This window comes from Scyliorhinus canicula, chromosome 4 (genome assembly GCF_902713615.1).
Source record: "Scyliorhinus canicula chromosome 4, sScyCan1.1, whole genome shotgun sequence".
In the NCBI taxonomy this organism is placed as follows: Eukaryota; Metazoa; Chordata; class Chondrichthyes; order Carcharhiniformes; family Scyliorhinidae; genus Scyliorhinus; species Scyliorhinus canicula.
In genome coordinates, this window is record NC_052149.1 from 157,306,822 (window position 1) to 157,315,492 (window position 8,671).

Consider the following 8,671-nt stretch of genomic DNA (forward strand, 5'->3'; position numbering starts at 1 on the left):
GACTTAAGGGTCCCTCTGTCTTCTGAAATACTACATCAGCTAGCCAAAGATCAACATGTTATAATTGCAGAAAAAGTAATTAGTATACACCACAAAATAAATGTTGAAAAGAAAGTAGAATGCAGTATTCAGAGGTGCTGTAGTTGCTGTCTCCTGACAACTAATTGAAAGTACGAGTGTTTAGAATGTATTTTCTAAAGTTTAAACTCTGAGAATATATCCTAAATGTTGGGGAAACCATGGGCTGGATTGTCCGCAGCCCTGTGCCGAAATCGCGTTTGGCACAGGGGCAGGGAACCAACTGTCCTGACGGAATCGGGCCCCGAAGATCCGCGCATTCACGAATTACTCCGCACGGCTGGGGGCCATTGCCAGGGCCCGCCCAGCGATACTCCGCTCCCGACCGGCCGAGTTCCCGACGGCATGGACTAACATGGTATGGCCGGTCGGGATACTCGCATGTCTGCAGGTGGGGGGCAGGGATTGGATATCGGGCCGGGGCACAGATCAGGTCAGTCTGAAGCAAGGGGGCGCGGCTGATCGGGGGGGCCTACATTACGGGGCCATCTCCGCGGTCTGAGTCTGCCATGGAGCTCAGCGCGGCCGCTGGAGGTCGCGCACGGACTCAAAACCGTAAGTGCAGGTCCCCGTATCCACAACCAAAGCTGCGTGAAGGACTCCGGGTCCATGCTCTCCCCCTAAAGGTATGTGAATCGGCTAGTATTTTTTTCAGGAAACGGGGGAGTGCAACGCCGGCATGGGGACATAGCCCCATTTTGGGAGATTCCAGCCCCATATCTTCACAAACGTTTTTCTTTTAAATATGGAAGGACACATATTCAAACAGATTTTTTTTAAAAATGGGTTGCAAAATTCGGGTGGCACGTGTCATGAGGGTCGGCCAGCCTGGGTCCCGAAGGTCAGCCCCCATGGGTCCCAAAGGTTAGCCAGCGTGGGTCCAAAGGATGGCCAGTTGGTAAAAATGGGTCCTGGGCAAAATGTTTGAAAAACACCGACTTATGTCAACTTGAAACCCTGAATAGCTGAGACGAGAATAATTGATCAATGTTCTTTATGCCAAAGCTTTTTTGGTGAGAACCTCCAGACTTCTACTAGGACCAGCACACAAGGAATCTCCAGATTTACAGCATCAAAATCCTGCCAATTTTAACCTTTATTTAATAAAGCTTATTTTCTAAAGCCCATCTCTGTAGAGACCCAAGCTGTTTGCCATTGTGTGCTGAGGTATTTAAAAAAATTGATAGGTAGTTATACTTCCAGAGTACAACCTGTAACAGAAAATCAGAGCAGGGGAGGCCATTTGGCCCTTCGAGCCTGCTTTGCCATTCAATATGATCATGGCTGATCATCCAACTCAATAGCCGAGTCCCATAGAAACATAGAGGGCGCGATTCTCCGGAAAGATTTCTCAGTGCAGTAGTGAGCTGGAACTGCCACAAGTTTCCTGGTGCTCGGCCCAATGAGGCCAGCAGTGCAATACAATGTTAATTGGTCCACTTAAGGAGGCCCCATGGGCTTCATGTCGCAAATGAAGGCTCGGCAGCCGATTTGTCAGGGCCACACTTGCCAGCCCTCCCGTTAACAAGGTCAATCAAGCAACACTTAAACAGCTCCTACACAGCCAACCCCACATAGCTCATAGCCATGATTTTGAGACAAGGACCTGGGGAGGCTCTTGGATGAGGTCAAGGCCATGAGGGATGCCCGATTCTCCCGAGGGTGAGCCACAGGGCAGTCAGTGCCGCCTAGGATAAAGTGGCAGCGGCCATCAGCTCAGACAGTGAGACCTAGAGGACTGGCCTCCAGTGCCACAAGAAGGTAAAAGACCTGCATCGGGCTGCATATGTGTTGGCACCCTACCCCCCTCCCCTGAAACCTTCCCACCCTCATGCGGATCCCCCAACACTTTGTTCACTACCCCCAATCCTCCCTTCACCCCCCCCCAATCCTTCCTTCACACCCCACCGTGTCCACACACACCCCCCACCGGTGAACCATACATGTGGTTAACGATGCCTTCTCTGTGTCTCCGCAGGAGAAGGAGTGCCACAACCATCGGACGAGGACCCAGACTGGCGGCGGGATGACGGACATCAGAATCCTCACCACCTTCTTGGAATTGGCCCTCAAAGTTATGGGGTGGTGGCCGAGGTCAGACTGACCACCAACACGATCGACGCACACCACAGAGGTGAGGATCCACCAGGCCCTATCCAGAAGATCTGTCATATGTGAGTTGTTAAGGCCATCCAGAATGACCCATCCCTTCCACTGACCACATGTCCATTCTCCCACAGGTCCTCTTGCGGACGGCGCTGGCCCATCTGGGGGTTGTCTCACCCCCCGCCTCCCATGTGACCACCTCGGAGGAGAGCTCTGAGGAGGATGCAACAATCAATGTGTCCCAGCTGTCATCCCCACCTTCCATCAGCGCAGAGACACACACCTCGGTGGGCAACATTAGTGGTCAGGGTTCTGGGGGAAATTTAAAAGAAAAGCAATTTAAGGTACCCAATTCATTTTTTTTCAATTAAGGGGCAATTTAGAGTGACCAACCACCTCCCCTGCACATCTTTGGGTTGTGAGGGGCGAGACCCACGCAGACGTCGGGGGAATGTGCAAACTCCATATGGACAGTGACCCAGGCAGGGATTGAACCCGAGTCCCCGGCGTCATTAGACAGCAGTGCTAACCTCTGCGCAACTCTGCCGCCCTCTGGGAACATTCTGGTTAGCACTTCACAGTTGCTGATGCACATCAGGTGGAGGCAGGATTGCCTAGGCGAGATATCAGTCGGAGGTCTGGGATCCCAGGACCCAGCTGGGTCCAGTCAGATGCTGAGCCTCTGGAACAGATTTACATGGAGCTGATGCAGGCATTAGGGTACGGCTGTGATATTCAGAGGGCGATGTTAGTGACAATCCAGCCGATTGGAGGAGTCCGACAGACTACAGGGGGCAGGTGATAGTGCCAGTAATGTGTGGCACTGAGGCAAACACTGCTAGGGTAGGGGGTGGCATGTGGCGAGGTGGTTAGCACTGGGACTACGGCACTGAGGACATGGGTTTGAATCCCGGCCCTGGGTCACTGTCCGTGTGGAGTTTGCACATTCTCCCCATGTCTGTGTGGGTTTCACACCCACAACGCAAAGATGTGCAGGTTACGTGGATTGGCTATGCTAAATTGCCCCTTAATTGGAAAAAAAATTATTGGGTACTCCAAATGTATTTAAAAAAACACTGCTAGGGTAGCGACCGCAGTGGAGAGCCTGGTGCACAACGTCAGCAGGAATAGTGGAGGGAGTCCAAGGCGTGGCACAGTCGGTGATGACCATGGCTGAGGGCCTCGATAGACTGTCCGACTTGCTGGGGGAAATGACCCAGGCCAACTTTGATGAGGCAAGTAGGACATATCCAAGTCTCAGATGGGAATGGCTGATGCGCTGCAGAGCTTGTCCCAATCGCAGGTGGGTATTGCCAAGGCACTGCAGAGCGTGTCCCAGTCACTGAGGAGCATCACCGAGGGTGTCAGCACCATGGTGCAGACGTTGGTGTGCTGCCAGGGCTGGCAGAGACAGATGATGCAGGGGCAGACAGGGCTCAATCCAGCTGCCCCTCCTACTGAGATGAACCCCAGGGTGTTTGGATGTTGGCTTCTGCATCTGTGGTGCTGCCTCCTGCAGTGTCCAAGCACAATGCGAGTTCCAGCCTAAAGTTCTGCATCTTAATCAACTGTCTCCCTCTCGCTGACAGCTCCAACAAGGCGAACATGAAGGTGCAAAAACCCTTAGCTTCAAATTCCACATGAGCCCAAAATAAAGGCAGGAGCAGGCCTTTAGTATTGTTATATTGAAATGCCAGCAGGTGGCATGTATGCCAGGAATGTGGGTGAAGAGCTTTCACAACCTCAACAATGAGGGCAGGATCACCTAATGCACATCAGGTCTGAGTATCCCGCTGGATGTTAATCCAGAATTACAAGCCAGAGACTCTACTTGTCAGGGCAGACTTGAGCTGGCTTTGAACCAATGCTCTCTCCTGGTTTAATTTTTTGTGCACGTCCGGCTTGATGCACTACATGGTCCTTGCTTGTGTGCGGTGGGAATCTTGGTTTAAACGATGCATTTTCTGCTGGAGAGTAGATGACTATCACGATGTTATTCCTGCCTTTATTTTGAGCTCAAATCATGTGGAATATGAATTGAAAACAGTCCATGGTTCTCCACCTTCCTGTTCGTCTTGTGGGGGTTGTTAGTGAACGGGAGACAGTTGATTGAGATGCAAAATTAAAGGCTAGAATTATAGGCTCGGCCTCCACTGATAAAAAGAAATTCTTGTTCCTCCAGGATCTGTTCTTAGCTTGGCCTAACAGTGTGGTTGTTGAGGCAATGAGATGGCAGAGGCAAAATTTGTTCACCTCAGTTCATGTGAACGCTGCCGATGGATCGTGTTATATTGCTCTTCGGTAATATATCGTTACTCTTTGCTTCGTAATCCAGAATGGTCTGATAGTGTGATTATAAAGAAACCACCAATCTCTAACTTAAAGCTAAACTGATTTATTGAATAACGATTGATTAATATTGAGTTCACACACTCCCCGGAACTGATCAGCGCAGGCTGGGAGGGCCGAAGGGCCTGTTCCTGTGCTGTAATTTTCTTTTCTTTGTTCTTTTTAACTATTAATAAAGTAATCTATATTTAAGTAATAACGAATTAAACTACATGTGCTGTTTCTATCCAGTCTTAACTATGCTGTGATCTATCACTCTCTCTGCTTGCGCTCAACTGACTACAGTACCCAAGATTCCCTGAGTTCTTATATTTATACTGGGAACTAGTGGTCCCCTCTAGTGTTTGTATTACACCGAGATGAAATAATTAACCCTTTACTTGTCTACATGTATACATATCATTACATTCCCCCTTTTTTAACATTTCTTTTCTATGTGTAACAAAAGGAAAAAATGTAGAATAATATTATCACAGTACATGATATGCGTATCTTTGTCCATAGCAAAATTGAGTACCGATCAAAAAGTTCACTGTAAATTATTTACAATTTCAATCTATTAGGTTTTCATTTACAAATTCAGTCTATTAGGTTTTCTTCTACTTCTTGTACATCTTCTTAATACACGAGGAGGTGATGTAGAAGTTTTTACAGTTCTTTGTGTTTCATCGCACACTTGTGTATTGTTTAAAGTATCATGGAAAATATTTTCATGAAGTTGTAAGTCTGGAAAAATTTTAGTGCGTAGCTTACTATTTGAAGTGCACGACAATTTTGTCGAAGTATGTTTCTGTCAGCTGTCTGAACTATGTAAGAACATAGTGCTGCTTGTCTGATGACATTTGCAGGAGCAGACCAACCTCCAACAGGGACCTTGATCCTGACGGTATCATCTGGAAGCAATGATTCAAGAGTGGTTGTAAGTTTAAAATAGTACATTCTCTGTCATTCACGCTCCCAGGCACATGATCTGGATTTGGATGATGTATTGATGATAAAGTTGTTCTCAAATCTCTGTTCATTAACATCTGTGCAGGTGATAGTCCAGTTGAAAGAGGAGTTGTTCTGTATGATAGCAGTGCTAGATTGCTGTATGACGAAGAATCTAAAGCTTTGTTTAGAAGTTGTTTGATTATGTGTACTCCTTTTTCTACTTTCCCATTCGACTGTGGTTAATGTGGACTTGACTTGATATGAGCAAAGTTGTAAAGTGGTATCTTCTGAGCTTCATCAAAATTCTCTGGAGTCTCGGAGTCATGTCGTTGAGATCTTTCTGAATTGTAGGACCAGCGGTCTGTGATCCGTTTCTACAGGGAAAGTAGGGAGTCCATAGACATAGTCATGGAACTTCAATATCATAGAATTCATAGAATTTACAGTGCAGAAGGAGGCCATTCGGCCCATCGAGTCTGCACCAGCTCTTGGAAAGAGCACCTTACCCAAGGTCAACACCTCCACCCTATCCCCATAACCCAGTAACTCCACCTAACACTAAGGGCAATTTTGGACACTAGGGGCAATTTATCATGGCCAATCTACTTAACCTGCACATCTTTGGACTGTGGGAAGAAACCGGAGCACCCGGAGGAAACCCACGCACACACGGGGAGGATGTGCAGACTCCGCACAGACAGTGACCCAAGCCGGAATCGAACCTGGGACCCTGGAGCTGTGAAGCAATTGTGCTAACCAATATGCCTGCTAGTAGGCCAAGACACACTTTCAATCTGTGCATATCGACGTTCTGTTGGTGCCATCATTCTGGATGTGTATGCAACAGGTATCCAAGATGAGTAGTAGTCCTTTTGCAACAGTACTGCTCCTATTCCGTCCTGACTTGCATCAGCCGAAATTTTCATCTCTCTGTTCGGATCAAAAAACGATAGAAGAGGTGCAAGATTTTAAATCAAGCCATTCCTTTCGATGATCAGCTGTCCATTCGAACGTGGTTGACTTCTTAATCAAATTTCTAAGAGCTGGCGTTCTGGTTGATAGATTAGGAATAAATTTGTCTAAAAAATTTACGACATCTAGAAAACGTAGAACTGCCTTTTTGTCCTCTGGGACTTTCATTCCCTGAATGGCTGCAACCTTGTCAGTGTCAGGTCGCACACCATGTTCAAAAATCTGGTTTCCAAGAAACTTGAGTCTGGAAATGCCGAAACTACACTTGGATTGATTCAGCTTAAGACCATACTTGTGTATTTGTTGAAAAATGTTTTGTAGTCTTGAGATATGGTCTTCCTTTGTTGATGACCATATGATAATGTCGTCGACGTAGATACGAACACATTCAATGCCCTCAGTCATCTGTTCCATATTGTGGTGGAAGATTTCAGACGCAGAGATTATCCTGAATGGCATTCTATTAAAGCAGAACCTGCCATAAGGCGTGTTGAAAGTGCATAACTTTCTATTTGATTCATGCAATTGCATTTGCCAGAAACCTTGCGATGCATCTAATTTGGTAAAGATGCTTGCATTAGCCATCTCTCGAGTGATTTCTTCTCTTTTTGGAATGGGATAGTGTTCCATCATGATATTCTTGATACCTTGGGTTCTATACATATCCTCAGATCACCAGAAGGTTTCTTCACACAAACCATCGAACTGACCCAGTCAGTCAGTTCAGTAATTCTTGAAATTATTCCTTGTTGTTGTAGCCTTTCTAATTCAAGTTTTAATCTTTCTCCGAGTGGAGCAGGAATTCTCCTCGGCGGGTGTACCACACGTTTGGCATCCATCCTTAACAAGATTTTGTACTTGAATGGAAGAGTACCCATACCTTCAAAAACGTCTGGATATTGGTTCAGTATACCTTGGATATCATCATGCAGTATGAGTTGAGACAAAGTTACAGTATAAATTCACCGTATTAGGTGTAAATCCTTGAAGGCTTGCGCACCTAAGAGTGATGATTTATCTGACTTGACAATCTCAAATCGTAGTGAAGTCGCTATATCATTGTTGGAAACTATCGAATAGCATGATCCAATTGATGAGATTGAATTTCCATTGTAGTCTTTTAATCTACAGGCAGATGGATGTATTTCAAGGGTTTGCTTAAGCTTTGTGAGATTGTGCTTTGTAAGCAAATTGGCAGAAGCGCCTGTATTCAACTTAAATTTGATTCAACAGTCGTTTATTTTCAATACAGTGCTTCATTCTGTATCCGAATTAATGGAGTTAACTTATTTAAAAGATAATGTGACATCAGTGCTTTATCAAACTGTTCTATGATTCCAACAAAAAGTGTTTTCCAAAGAATAAACATCTGTATCCTTTGAAATATTCTGATCAAAATCTTCTTTCTCAGATTTAACACTTCTTACATTAATCTGTCTTGAAATTGGACCTCACAGATTTAAACGCAAGTGTGGATCTGCACTGTGCAGCAAAATGGTTTTTCTTGCCACATTGCGAGCATTGTTTTCCTCTGGCAGGGCATCTTCTTTGAAAGTGAGAGGTTCCACACCTTCCACATGTCATGACGGAGATGTCATCACTTATGACACTTCTTTGCGCATGCGCAGATCGATTTTCGTCTGTCTCACATCTTTTGACGAAGTGCGCATGTGCAGGGTTAGAACGTGCATGCACGAGATGGCTGCCATCTGAAATGCGCATCTTCTTCATTTACGACACTGCCTTAACACACTGTACCTCGTGGTTAGTTTTTGCGCCCTTCTCACTGAGAAAAAATTCTTGGTATTGATTTTTTGATTGCTGATGAACACGACACATTTCAATTGCATTTTCAAGCATTAGATCCTTTTGCCTGAGCAATCTTTCTGTAAGCTTTTCATCAGTTATACCAAAGACTATTTGGTCTTTAATCATGGAATTATTCAGTGCAGAGAAGTTACAGGATTGTGCTAGCAGTTTCAGATCAGCAACAAAGCAATCTATTGATTCACCTTTGTTTTGCAATCGCTTGTTAAAAATAAAACGCTCAAACGTTTCATTAGTTTAGATTTTACAATGATTATCAAATTTTGGAAGAATTTTTTCAATCTATGTTTTATCTTGATCCGTCATGTACTGGAAAGAATTATAGATCTCAATGGCACGTGGACCAGCCATAGTTAGTCGAAAAGCAATTTTATGTGCATCGGTAGCGTTATTCAAATCGGAAGCC